The following is a 13,559-nucleotide window of genomic DNA, read 5'->3' as shown; positions in this document are numbered from 1 at the left end:
TTTCTCCACAGTTATTTAACATATTAATAGACACAAACACTCTTCCCTTCTCAAACCTTGTCACAGTCTTTCAAAAACGAATTCACATTCCCTGTGATTTGTCCTGTAACTATTCCTACCAGAGCATCAACACAGTTCTTCCCTCTTCAACAAGTGAGGTGTATAACTACATGAATATGTTGTCCTCACTGGAGCAATTAGACTCCACTAGAATGATCCCACACGCACTCAGCTTAGTGTTGCTCAAAAGTTAAGTGGGGTTTAATCATTGATTTGGGTCTTAATGGTGTGAGTTGCAGTATCTGTTGCTTTGGGGTGGTGAATGTTAAACAGCCAGCCCTATTCAGTCAGGCCTCTCCTAGGAAGTAAAGAAATACTTGCAGAACCAAGGACTGCATCATATTTCTCTTCCAAGAAGTTCACCTCGAGTCTGCTTGTATTCGTCTTGCATAACAAGCACAGATTCAGACAGGGTTCAATCCCCAGTGGAGGACAGTTTAGAAGCAGACAGTTTAGAAGCAGACAGTTTAGATGCAGGATCTCATTTTGCTGCTCTGATGAGCACCAGTGATGAATAGTGAGTGAATGTTTTAGCCCTGGTCAGATAAACATGGGTTTGGAACAGTGGGTCTCTCCATTGTTTTAACAGTGAATGGAGAGCAGGGATGCTCCCTCCTAGCGTTGGACATCGTAAAGGCATAGTTTAGAAAATGTGTGGAGAGAGTATAAGGATTCTCTCTCCTACCATTTATACAGTGTGTATGTGTGCGCGTGTGCCTGCGCCCAAGACAGTGGTCCCAGAGCCCACAGCACGGTGTCTGCCAGGGTGTGATTACAGATGACAGGGCAGAGTGCCACAGGGAAGGTTAGGGCTGAGGCTGCTGCACTGCTTTAATTAAGCCTTGTGTCTGTCTACCTAGCTTAACTTCACATTCGTCTGTTGTGATATACTGATACCAATACAAGACCCACTCTCTTTTATTTATTTACACAAACTCAGAGCTTGCTCTTGCTCTTACTCATCACCTCCACTCATTGTGTTTTCCTGGTTTATCTCTAGTCATGGTTTCCCAAGGTACAGTATTCTCTGTCGTTACACATTCTGTTTGACTGATATTTAAGCAAAAGTTTTTCCCAGACTAAAATACGTCTCTCTCTCCCTCTTCCTCCCATCCCATCCTTCTTCTCTCCTCCTCCCATCTTCCTTGTCTTCTCTCCTCCCATCTATCTCATCTTCTTTCTCTTCTCCCCTCCCATCTATCTCATCTTCCTTCCCTCCTCCCATTCCTACTGCATTCTCCATGGGCATCCCAGCTGCCTGTGGTGGCATTGTCCGGAATGCCACGGTCGGACGCATTGTGTCCCCCTTTTTCCCTAGCAACTACAGCAACAACCTGACATGTCATTGGCTGCTGGAGGCCCCAGAGGGACAGCGCGTGCACGTCCACTTTGAGAAGGTGGCCCTGGCAGAGGATGATGACAGGTGTGGTGTCAGTCATTGGGTTCAATTCACTACAGTGTTCAGTCAGACCTGGGTACAAATAGTATTATTTTTCTTCCAAGTATTTTCAGTTTTGATTAAGCGTATCTTGGGTGAGTGGAGCTGAAGGATGGGACTAAAAACAAACAAAATCTAATTATTGTAAAATATACTGTGTCCGTAAAATGTATATAAGCTGGAAGTAGAAGCCTAAGTGTTGTTGTCCATTAGTTTACTCCAATTAGGGGAGGATTGGTAGGGTTAGGGGAAAATAATAAAGGAAAATATATTTGAAAATATATACAATACCAGTCTAAAGTTTGGACACACATACTCATTCCAGGGTTTTTCTTAATTTTTTACTATTTTCTACATTGTAGAATAATAGTGAAGACATAAAACTATGAAATAACACATATGGAATCATGTAGTAACCAAAAAAGTGTTAAACAAATCCAAATATATTTTGTATTTGAGATTCTTCAAAGTAGCCACCCTTTGCCTTGATGACAGCTTTGCACACTCTTGGCATTCTCTCAACCAGCTTCATGAGGTAGTCACATGGAATGCATTTAAATTAACAGGTGTGCCTTGTTAAAAGTTAATTTGTGGAATAAATGTGTGAAATTTCCTTTTTAATGCATTTGTGTTGTGACAAGGTAGGGGTGGTATACAGAAGATAGCCCTATTTGGTAAAAGACCAAGTTCATGTTATGGCAAGAACAGCTCAAATAAGCAAAGAGAAATGACAGTCCATCATTACTTTAAGACATGAAGGTCATCAATCCGGAACATTTCAAGAACTTTGAAAGTTTCTTCAAGTGCAGTCGCAAAAAACATCAAGCGCTATGATGAAACTGGCTCTCATGAGGACTGCCACAGGAAAGGAAGACCCAGAGTTACCTCTGCTGCAGAGGATAAGTTCATTAGCGTTAACTGCACCTCAGATTGCAGGCCAAGTAAATGCTTCACAGAGTTCAAGTCACAGACACATCTCAACATCAACTTTTCAGAGAAGACTGCATGAAATCAGACCTTCATGGTCGAATTGCTGCAAAGAAACCACTACTAAAGGACACCAATAATAAGAAGAGACTTGCTTGGTTCAAGAAACCCGAGCAATGGACATTAGACTGGTGGAAATCTGTCCTTTGGTCTGATGAGTCCAAATTTGAGATTTTTGGTTCCAGCAACCATGTCTTTATGAGACGCAGGGTAGGTGAACGGATAATCTCTGCATGTGTGGTTCCCACCGTGAAGCATGGAGGAGGAGGTGTGATGGTGTGGAGGTGCTTTGCTGATGACACTGTCAGGGATTTATTTAGAATTCAAGGCACACTTAACCAGCATGGCTAGCACAGCATTCTGCAGCGATACGCCATCCCATCTGGTTTGGGCTTAGTGGGACTATCATTTGTTTTTCAACAGGACAATGACCCAACACACCTCCAGGCTGTGTAAGGGCTATTTTACCAAAAAGGAGAGTGATGGAGTGCTGCATCAGATGACCTGGCCTCCACAATCACCCGACCTCAACCCAATTGAGATGGTTTGGGATGAGTTGGACCGCAGAGTGAAGGAAAAGCAGCCAACAAGTGCTCAGCATATGTGGGAACTCCTTCAAGACTGTTGGAAAAGCATTCTAGGTGAAGCTGGTTGAGAGAATGCCAAGAGTGTGCAAAGCTGTCATCAAGTCAAAGGGTGGCTACATTGAAGAATCCCAACTATAAAATATATTTTGATTTGTTGTACACTTTTTTTGGTTACTACATGATTCCATATGTGTTATTTAATAGTTTGATGTCTTCACTATTATTCTACAATGTAGAAAATAGTAAAAATTAAGAAAACCCCTGGAATGAGTAGGTGTCCAATCCTTTGACTGGTACTGTATATATTTACAAAAAAATATGGGGGATTGGAAATGATGCAGACAATTACATTGGTGGAAGCCACAGTATATCTGCAGTGTTAAAGCTGATCTACGCCCTTAAAAAATAATAACAATACAAGTATTGGGTGCCAGATGGCTGGGGTTTGCACTTAGAGGGCTATTCCATTGGTTCTATTGCACAAGGCCAACTCAATTTTTACATTTTAGTCATTTAGCAGACACTCTTATCCAGAGCGACTTACAGTTAGTGAGTGCATACATTTTTTCATACTGGCCCCCCGTGGGAATCAAACCCACAACCCTGGCATTGCAAACACCATGCTCTACCAACTGAGCTACACGGGGCCAGTATGTGCATAGCTTTAAAATAAAGAAAATACTATCTGAACCCAGGTCTGCTACAGTGTTCTGACCTTAGTGCTCTTCTCCAGTACACTATCCAGGTCTAAGTGTTCACTTGAGTACAATAATCATTCAACAAGCTGCCAACAGCCCATCAGAGTCCTACTGCTGGCTCTGTGACAGTTGGACCTGATTCTCACCGCAGGCTCATGGTTCTGTTGTCATATTACCAGTCCATTCTTCTGCTACACTTCAGGGCATCGTCTCATCATCTGAGATATAAATTCAGTGGAACATCTGTGTCTGTGTGTCAGAATGGAAATCCAATGTTGAGAAAATGGTGAGAGGAAGGGAGAAAGAGACAGAGAAATACTGAAATACTGAAATAATTGGAAACATTTCACTTGAATCACCTTCTTACTTTCTTTTTTGACTGTCATTATGAAACTATACTGAACAAAAACATAAATGGAATACGTAAAGTGTTTGTCCCATGTTTCATGAGCTGAAATAAAAGATCCCAGAAATATTCCATATGCACAAAAAGCTTATTTCACTCAGATTTTATGCACAAATGTGTTTGCTTCCCTGTTATTGAGCATTTCTCCTTTGCCAAGATAATTCATCCACCTGACAGGTGTGGCATATCAAGAAGCTGATTAAAAAGCATGATCATTACACAGGTGCGACTTGTGCTGGGGACAATAAAAGGCCACTCCAAATTGTGCAGTTTTGTCACACAACACAATGCCACAGATGTCTCAAGTTTTGAGGGAGCGTGCAATTGGCATGCTGACTGCAGAAATGTCCATCAGAGCTGTTGCCAGAGAATGTAATTATCATTTCTATACCATAAGCTGCCTCCAACGTCGTTTTAGAGAATTTGGCAGTACGTCCAACCGGCTGCAGACCACATGTATGGCATTGTGTGGGTGAGCGGTTTGCTGATGTCAACATTGTGAACAGAGTGCCCCATGGTGGCGGTGGGGTTTTGGTATGGGCAGGCATAAGCTACAGACAATGACCACAATTGCATTTCATCGATGGCAATTTCAATGCACAGAGACACCGTGACGAGATCCTGAGGCCCATTGTCGTGCCACCTCATGTTTCAGCATGATAATGCACGGCCCCATGTCACAAGGATCTGGACACAATTCCTGGAAGCTGAAAATGTCCCAGTTCTTCCAAGGCCTGCATACTCACCAGACATGTCAGCCATTGAGATAGTTTGGGATGCTCTGCATCAACGTGTACGACAGCGTGTTCCAGTTCCCGCCAATATCCAGCAACTTCACACAGCAGGAGTGGGACAACATTCCACAGGCCACAATCAACAGCCTGATCAACTCTATGCGAAGGAGATGTGTCGCACTGCATGAGACAAATGGTGGTCACACCAGATACTGACTGGTTTTCTGATCCATGCCCCTACCTTTTTTTTAAGGTATCTGTGACCAACAGATGCATATCTGTATTCCCAGTCATGGTAAATCCATAAATTAGGGCCTAATTAATTCATTTCAATTGACTTATTTCCTTATATGAACTGTAACTCAGTAAAATCTTTGAAATTGTTGCATGTTGCGTTTTATATTTTTGTTCAGTATATATTCATTTTCCTTTTTGGAGTCATAATGCTCTATGACTGCATCTATAAGCTGTTGTGAATGTTTGTAAGGCAATATAACACTTCACAAGAAGGTGCTTCAAGTGAATTAATTGAATTGACTGACATGCTTATTTGAGTTGAGATGTTGTTTTTATGAGCGGTAGCCTCTGTGTCTGGAGACAGTAACAAATGGACTTTTAATGAGGTCAGTAGGCTAGCTGCTCAGCTGTACTGAATGATATCATTGGCCTTTTATGCAGAACAGTCCAGCCTAATGCTTTACTACTGAATCACATTCCTTCCTGTTGCTTCATCTCATTAGGGGCTTCAGTCCAGGTGGCTGAGGTTACTCTGATAACGTGCCCACCATGCATATTACGAGGCCTTAGAAATCCAACCAGGTACTGATGTGTTTTAATTTCTCTCTTTCAGGCTTCTGATCAAAAATGGGAACAACATTGACTCTCCTCTGCTGTATGACTCATATGAGGTGGAGTACCTGCCCAACGAGGGCCTGGTGAGCACCTCCAGACCCCTCTTCATAGAGCTCACCACTGACGGAGCAGGCACCTCCACCGGCATCGCTATCAGATACCAAGGTAGACACATCCCCATGGGAGCTAACGCAAGTCTTCAGGTCTCGGTTTCACCTGACCCCCCCTTGACCTTCTCCATCTCACAGAGACCCATCCAGGTCATGGCACCAATGTTACTGACTGGGGTAGAAGGCAGGTTCCCTGTGTGCCACAAGACTAGGCATGGGTAGCTAACACACGTCTCTGGAAAGGGTACTTGGCTATGAAAAGCCAACTGACATTTACTCCTGAGGTACTGACCTGTTGCACCCTCTACAACCACTGATTATTATTTGACCCTGCTAGTCATCTATGAACATTTGAACATATTGAAGAACAATCTGGCCTTAATGGGCTTGTACTCTTATAATCTCCACCCGCCACAGCCAGAAGAGGACTGGCCACCCCTCAGAGCCTGGTTCCTCTCTAGGTTTCTTCCTAGGTGTCTGCCTTTCTAGGGAGTTTTTCCTAGCCACCGTGCTTCTACATCTGCATTGCTTGCTGTTTGGTGTTTTAGGCTGGGTTTCTGTATAGCACTTTGTGACATCTGCTGATGTAAAAAGGGCTTTATAAATCAATTTGATTGATTTGATTGATACTCAAGGATACTCAAACTTCCCTCACACACTCAGTCCAGCAGTGTAAAATTAGTGGAGATAAAAACAGTTGTTGAAGAAATGCATCATGCAGACACTTCCAGGTACTGGTGTAGACAAAAGACACTGCCTCAGGCCCTCTCCTCTCCTTTCCCTCCTCTAAATAATTGGAATGGAAATAAGTCAAACATAACATAACAATTGAAGTCCTCTGCTCTGACTAGTTTAGCTACAAACTCTCAAATGTTTTATCTTTCTCCACGCTCATCCCCAGTCATCCTCTCTACGTATGTGGCAACTCATATGTGGCTTTTCAAAGGGATGTTCAGAGCTTGGAGTCAGAGCCACATCACAGGTCCTGGAGTCATTATCCAATCAGATAAATGTAATCTGTATAGGGCTTCAATTTACTGTAGCAAATGGGATTACGCTGTGAGAGAGCAGTGCTGCTTATTCTAATGGACCGTGTGTGGGTTGTCTTTAACAGCGTTACCCTGTTCAATCTGACACCGGGTGTAACTGCTTTAATACTGCTCCTCTTGCCCTGATTTGAACCATTACATGTGCTGTCAGTCAGTGGGTGGAAGCAGCAGAGCACCAATAAAATGTACCTCTAGGTCTGCTCCATCCCTGATAGGCAGCAAGCTAACGGGTGGCTCGCTGTCGGCAAAGTCAATGGCCCACTGCCTATGACACACATGGGGCTCAGTGACACAGTCTGGCCTTTTTGCTGTGGTTGATCCACATATCCTCTCTTTCACAGCGTTTGCAGTGGGCCACTGCTACGAGCCATTCGTCAAGTACGGTAACTTCACCAGTAATGACAGCACGTGGGCAGTGGGGACGGTGGTAGAGTTCACCTGTGACCCTGGCTACACCCTGGAGCAGGGCTCTGTCATCATCGAGTGCATGGACCACAACAACCCCCAGTGGAACGAGACTGAGCCCGCCTGCAGGGGTATGCTGTGTGTTTTTGTTCTGTGTAGGAAATGAGCCGTATGATATTGTTGCACAGAGTATTTTTGCTTACTGTATGTGTGTGCGTTTTTGTGTGTGTGTGTGTGTTACAGCTGTTTGCAGTGGAGAGATCACTGACTCTGCTGGAGTGGTCTTGTCTCCTAACTGGCCAGAGGCCTACGATAGCGGCCAGGACTGCATCTGGGGGATTCACGTGGAGGAAGACAGGAGGATCATGCTAGACATCAAAGTGTACGTATCTTAACTATCTCTTACGTTCTACACTACAGATTCTCCTGAACATCAGATATAACATTTTATACAGGAGCAGAAAAAGGATGTTAGCTATGGGAACCCTTTAAAACAACGTGCTGGCAGCACATCCCCTTCCCATAGCAGTTCAAGTGGAGGACGCCCCACCACAGAGTAGCTCTAACCTTTGTAAGAATCTTGACCCTCACACGAGCTCTGCAGCACATCTCTGCACTCAGATCATTAGGAGAAGCTTTACTGCTGATGTACAAACACAGCCCCGACTTCAAACAGAAACTGCCAGTGCAAAGAACTACCCCACTGTGACTGGTTAAACAAATCAAAAGAGAAAAGGGCTGAAGATAAAATAATATGTTTGCTCTTGGATGGGACACATAAGTAGCAGCACACAAAGGTTAATTACCAACTGGAGAGGAAACTAATTATTTCACGGGGGTTCGGACAGAGGTGGTGTGTGTGTGTGTTCTGCAAGATCAGATAGGTTGAGTTGAGCAGAGCAGGGGAGAGGAGCAAGAGTTTTCCGTGATAGTGATGTCAGGTGAAGGCTGGAAACAGAAGACCCTGCTGTGTCAGACCCTGATAGATTAACCATGCGTACAATCATTTGGCTTCCTTAATTAAGAACTGGCTCATTTGCATATGTTGTCGCTCTTGCTCTTTTCTCCTCTCTCTCTTCGGAACGCCTCAGCTGTGGTTGTACATTCTGAAGCATTGTAGTAAATGGCATCCTCCATGTTCGGTACAAGAAGCTGTCAACATAATTAATTTCCTATTCATTTAGAGGGGACGCGATTTGGGCAGATATGACTTTCAGGGACAACGGTGAAGAGCGTTCAGCTCAACCTCGGAGCGTTGATGAGAATTCAGCCTTTGTGTGCATGTGGGTGAGACAGAGAGAGAGCTATCTAAGGATAATCTACAGGATTTCCTCCCCATTTCCTCCAGTTTTGATGTGAAAATCAATATCAGCATACGCTGAAAGGTGAACAAGGGGAAATATGAGAACCTAACATCTGCAATCTCAGTTTAAAGGCATCACTCAAACTACTGTTATCCTTCACTACATACTCAAGGAAAGCATTCAGTCTCTGATCATAGTGATGAAACCAGGGCTGCACAAGGAGGGATTATGCTTGGAGTCCAGTCACCTGATAATCTGAACACACAGACTCTCGTGCCATGAACCGCATGTACCATGCCTGATGCCTCCCTCTTGGCCCACTAGTCACGCCAGCATTCTGAAACACCATTGCACGGTATGCTTTCCTAAAGCTCATTACCAGGGTTTAGGAACACTTTACCACTCTCATTCCTCTATAATCATTCATCACCGCCCAGCATCCTGTTCACCGCTCCCACAATCACACAGGACCAGGGTCCCTAATGATGGCTGGTACACTCATTCAGGGGCCCTACTAATGATGACTGGTTCATCCCGACCAACCAGGAGTACTAGCTAGGCGCTCGTTAAGGGCTCAGGTGCAGGAGGAGGGGCTGTGAACGACATGCAGGTGTGGAGGATGGTACACCTGGGGTGTAGTTCAGCAGCCTAAGTTCAGATGCTCCAAATGTTGATGGAGTGCTCCAACGCCTAAATAGTGTTTAGGAGTGTATGGGAATAAGCTGTGCCTCTGCCTTGATTAACTTTGAATATCAGAAATACACATTCTGAATATACACCTGCACACAAACACGCATGCGTGTGACCTTTGGCAGTTCTAGTTAATGTAAATAATTTGCACACATGCATGCATACATTCACGTACACAACCATACCAATATACACACACTGTATATGTCACCCCAGTAGTCCTATGACGTTAATAAGGGAGGAAATAGTTTGCAAGTCAAATAGGATGTGAAAGACAGAGAGTGATTCTGGTAGTTTCCATATTGGCTTCCATTATAGTGTGCTTTGCCTTTGGTGAGAATTTAGTGAGAAGAGTGACAGGATATTTTATGCATCGATGCATCAAATATTAGTTATAGCACTTATACCTTGATTAGGTTTGTCTCCCAGGGCTGGAAGTTGGCAAGAGAACTCATTGGCTTATTCCATCACTAGTATCGCTGATAACTGTGAGACTCTGAGCCTGCTAGTCTGGATACTGTATGTTAGCCTAGCACTGGGAGTTCAGTCGGAGTGAAGGGCAGCGGATCTGGATCCCCGACCAGCCAAGATCTCACAAGCCAGAGAGGAGTGAATTAGAAATGGGATTTTCCATCAGAATATTCATTCAGGTTAGTCTGTGGGAACTAAGAGGTGCAGGGGTGAGATAAAAGGAGAATGTTCTAATGACCATTGGGCAGCCATCATGACTCCCAAATGACTGCGTTTTGTCGAATTGTGATTTGTATTGAGGGGTATTACTTTTACTCAAACTAGTTAGAAACCTTTCATGGACATAAATGTCAAGTTCTCTCAGTGGTCGAGAAGAGAGAATGCCGGTGCAGATGAAGAGTTGTCTGAGATAATGCATTGTGAAGGAACATGGTGGCAGGCAGCTGGGCCTGTGGGCCGAGTCAATCTGAGCCTCTGTTTAAATTACACTAAATCAAATCACTGCCACACAATAGAAAGCATGATTGATTTTCGCTGCAGATACGGCAGCACAGCTATGCAATGACTTGTTTAACTTGATCACAACAAATTTAATGCAAGCTGATACAATTTCTCAATCTGTCGCGCTCTGTTGAGGTGAGATGCATTTTCAGGCCTCAATGAATTACTGCAGGTTTAGCTTTTTCTGGAGCTGCAATACAGATGCATCAGCAGAAAATATCCACTGGGCACACACTGGTTGAATCAACGTTGTTTCCACGTCATTTCAATTAAATGCAACCAAATTGGAATAGACGTTGAATTAACGTCTGAGCCCAGTGGTTAGGCTAAGCTGTGCTGATATTTCATTAGTCTGATACACCTGATCTTTGCCAAGACGTGTGTGCATCATATCTTTAATGTCTTGAAACTGAACTCTGTTTACAGAGAGTAAACAAGTTGACAAGATTGAGACGTTTTTACACTCTCTCTGATATTCATGTCATACAACACACTACTGATACATGACTGCATTACAGCACCAACTTTCTTTATCTCTCTAATTTTTCTGAATATTTTTTCTGTTAAGCTCCAAAGTGATTAATAGTTCAATTGCTTGGCTTGTAATGAGTTTTATCAGGAGCCTCTTGTGATTAATTAGAGACAGGAAAGAGTAATGTGTCAATTCCCTATTCTGGCAGAGAATAATTTCCTCCCTACTAAAACAGGAGGTTTCTTTGCGACAAATTACAGCATGGTTTTGTCACTTTCTTGTCAGTAGAGTGATGGTGCTCCAAAGTAAATGGAAAAGTAAAACAGAACGTCTCAAAGCTAGAACAGTATTTTAGTGAGGGTGCTTTCAAGTTTTTAAAACAGATACAGAAAACAATGACAAAGGAACTATAGGACAAATGAGCTAGTAATGTGAGTGGCCAATTCATTGTGCACGGTGAAATACACTTTCCTTCTGTCTTTGTGCTCCAGCCTCAACATAGGGAAGAACGACCTGCTGACGTTCTATGATGGAGATGACCTGACTGCTAAAGTGCTGGGCCAGTACGGAGGCTCACGGCCACACTTCAAACTCTACACCTCTATGGCCGACGTCACCATCCAGTTCCAGTCTGACCCGGCCACCAACATCTACGGCTATGGCAACGGCTTTGTGGTGCACTTCTTTGGTAAGGCCCCAGAGTGAGTTAGGAGAGACTGTGAACAGATAGTTGAAGAGATAGAAGGGCAGTGAAGAGGGGAGATGAGTAAGGAGGAGGAGAGTTCGAGAGGGTTCAGGAGGAGCAGACACTCTTAAATATAAAAACCTTCCATGGGCAGAGGGGCCCCTTCCATCAGCACGGTCGGCACGACACCGGAGCGGAGCCAACCCTCTTAAAGCAGACATTTGATAAGACGTAATGAATTCCATGCAGAGAGAGTGAGAAAGAGGACACAGCGGAATACTGATGACTGGGAGAGAGAAGCGTGAGTGAAAGAGTTGAAGAGAGAGAGGGAGAAAGGGAAGGGAGAGAGAGAGAGAGAGAGAGAGCGAGAGGGGAGGGAGAGAGAGAGACAAACAAAGGGAAGGCAGAGAGAGAGATGTGGTTTTATAGTCTGTTCATGCCTCTAACTGAGAGGGAAAGCAAGGCCCAGCCAAGTGGTGCAGCTGTCTGGTGTTGTGCCCATCAGAGGCCCAAACACAATTACTGCATGTGTTTGTCCACATTAGCCTCGTCTGCAGGGTGCCCTGCCCTCTCTGGCTTCTACTGTGGCTAGAACGGGGACAGCCAGGCTGCCTGGCAGACAGACTTCCCCATGCATGGCACTTGTCACATTAGATTGAAATTCCCACAAAACGGATGTCCTCTATTGAGTTTGCCCTGAGGTTCATTCATTTGAATGCAAAAGCACACCACTCAAACTCTGTGCGCTCTGTAAAGTCAGTGGCTTTTTTATCTCGCTCTCTCCCTCCTTCATGGATACAGAGTTGCCTCGTAACGACACGTGTCCGGAGCTCCCAGAGATCACCAACGGATGGAAGAGCACCTCCCACCCTGAGCTGGTCCATGGAACAGTGGTCACCTACCAGTGCTACCCAGACTTCCAGCTGGTGGGCACAGAGCTGCTCATGTGCCAGTGGGACCTGACCTGGAGCGGAGACCTACCCAGCTGTGAGAGAGGTGACTACCACACACACACGCGCACACAAAAGGTGCATTGTAGGTGGGAGAGGCAGTTTCAGTTAAGGACAGGCTAAAGCAGAGGCTGATGGGTAAAAGCATTCACTGCTTTCCTGACAACACAACCCTTTTTTCTGTATAGACCGACGTATCAGTGAGTTGAATAGGCTCTGTGTTCCAGCTCCTCCACACATTATTTCTGTTCTATCCAGACGACCTGGATGTGGTGGAATAGAGACAGGATAGTGTGACAGAGTGCCCTTGGTCCTAGTCCCGTCCCACACAGTGACAGGCACGGCATCACTGACCGGTAACAGGACACAGGGGTTTGGAGCCTTATTTGGACGTCTGTCACGTAAACATTATTATCGCACTGACCCCTATCCTACTGGGCCAAGGATTGGGTTTGTTGTTTGCTGCTGTGAGAGACTGAGACACAGAGATAATCTCTTTATTCTCCAGCTCGGTGGGTTTATATGTCTGCAGGGTTTAATTAGAAAAAGGCCTGTGCACCACTCTGGCCCCATCGGATAACCACAAATAAGCAGTGACAATAAAATACAATAAAATTGTATTCACTGCACATGAGTAAAGTTTTTTCTGTGTCTGTGTGTGTGTGTGTGTCTATGTATGTGTGTGTCAGTGCTGTTGTGTGCCGACCCAGGTACTGTGGAGCACAGTCGCAGGGTGATGTCTGGCCCGCGTTTCACTGTAGGCTCCACCATCCAGTACAACTGCAACAAGGGCTACACCCTCTCTGGAAACAGCCTGCTCTCCTGCTACAACCACGGCTCTTCCGGACCTAAATGGAGCGAGAGGCTACCCAAATGTGTCTGTATGTACCCGCTGGGCTTCAGCCTGATAACACATCTCCATCATACACGCTTCCCAGCTAGCACATGGTTCCTTGGACGGTGTGGGGAGATAAGTTTTTGGTTTCCCATTGCCTCTGGGAACGAAGCCTGTAAAACTGAACGTTTTTTAAACGTTCTGAGAACAGAAGTGAACATTTCGCCTGTTCTGGGAACATACATTTTTAGGTTGCAGGAAGGTTCTGAGAACGTTTTGCTATGGTTCCCTGAAAGTATTCCTGGGAGGTTTTATTACCTTAGAT

General features: G+C 44.6%; 1 pseudogene across 1 annotated transcript in view; it reads left to right on the top strand.

The window, feature by feature from the left end:
- LOC311101974 (seizure protein 6 homolog) overlaps positions 1-13,559 on the top strand; it is a 126,314-nt pseudogene that overhangs the window by 102,249 nt on the left and 10,506 nt on the right. The window contains exons 6-12 of the transcript in view: positions 1,315-1,483; positions 5,761-5,927; positions 7,263-7,457; positions 7,570-7,708; positions 11,256-11,452; positions 12,251-12,445; positions 13,089-13,280. The product of the transcript in view is annotated as a seizure protein 6 homolog (transcript). The remainder of the gene's footprint in view (positions 1-1,314; positions 1,484-5,760; positions 5,928-7,262; positions 7,458-7,569; positions 7,709-11,255; positions 11,453-12,250; positions 12,446-13,088; positions 13,281-13,559) is intronic.

The sequence above is a fragment of the Coregonus lavaretus genome, assembly GCF_964263955.1.
Source record: "Coregonus lavaretus genome assembly, chromosome: 26".
Lineage (NCBI taxonomy): Eukaryota > Metazoa > Chordata > Actinopteri > Salmoniformes > Salmonidae > Coregonus > Coregonus lavaretus.
Note: the sequence above shows the minus strand (reverse complement) of the source record. Positions and strands in the feature narration are given on the sequence as shown.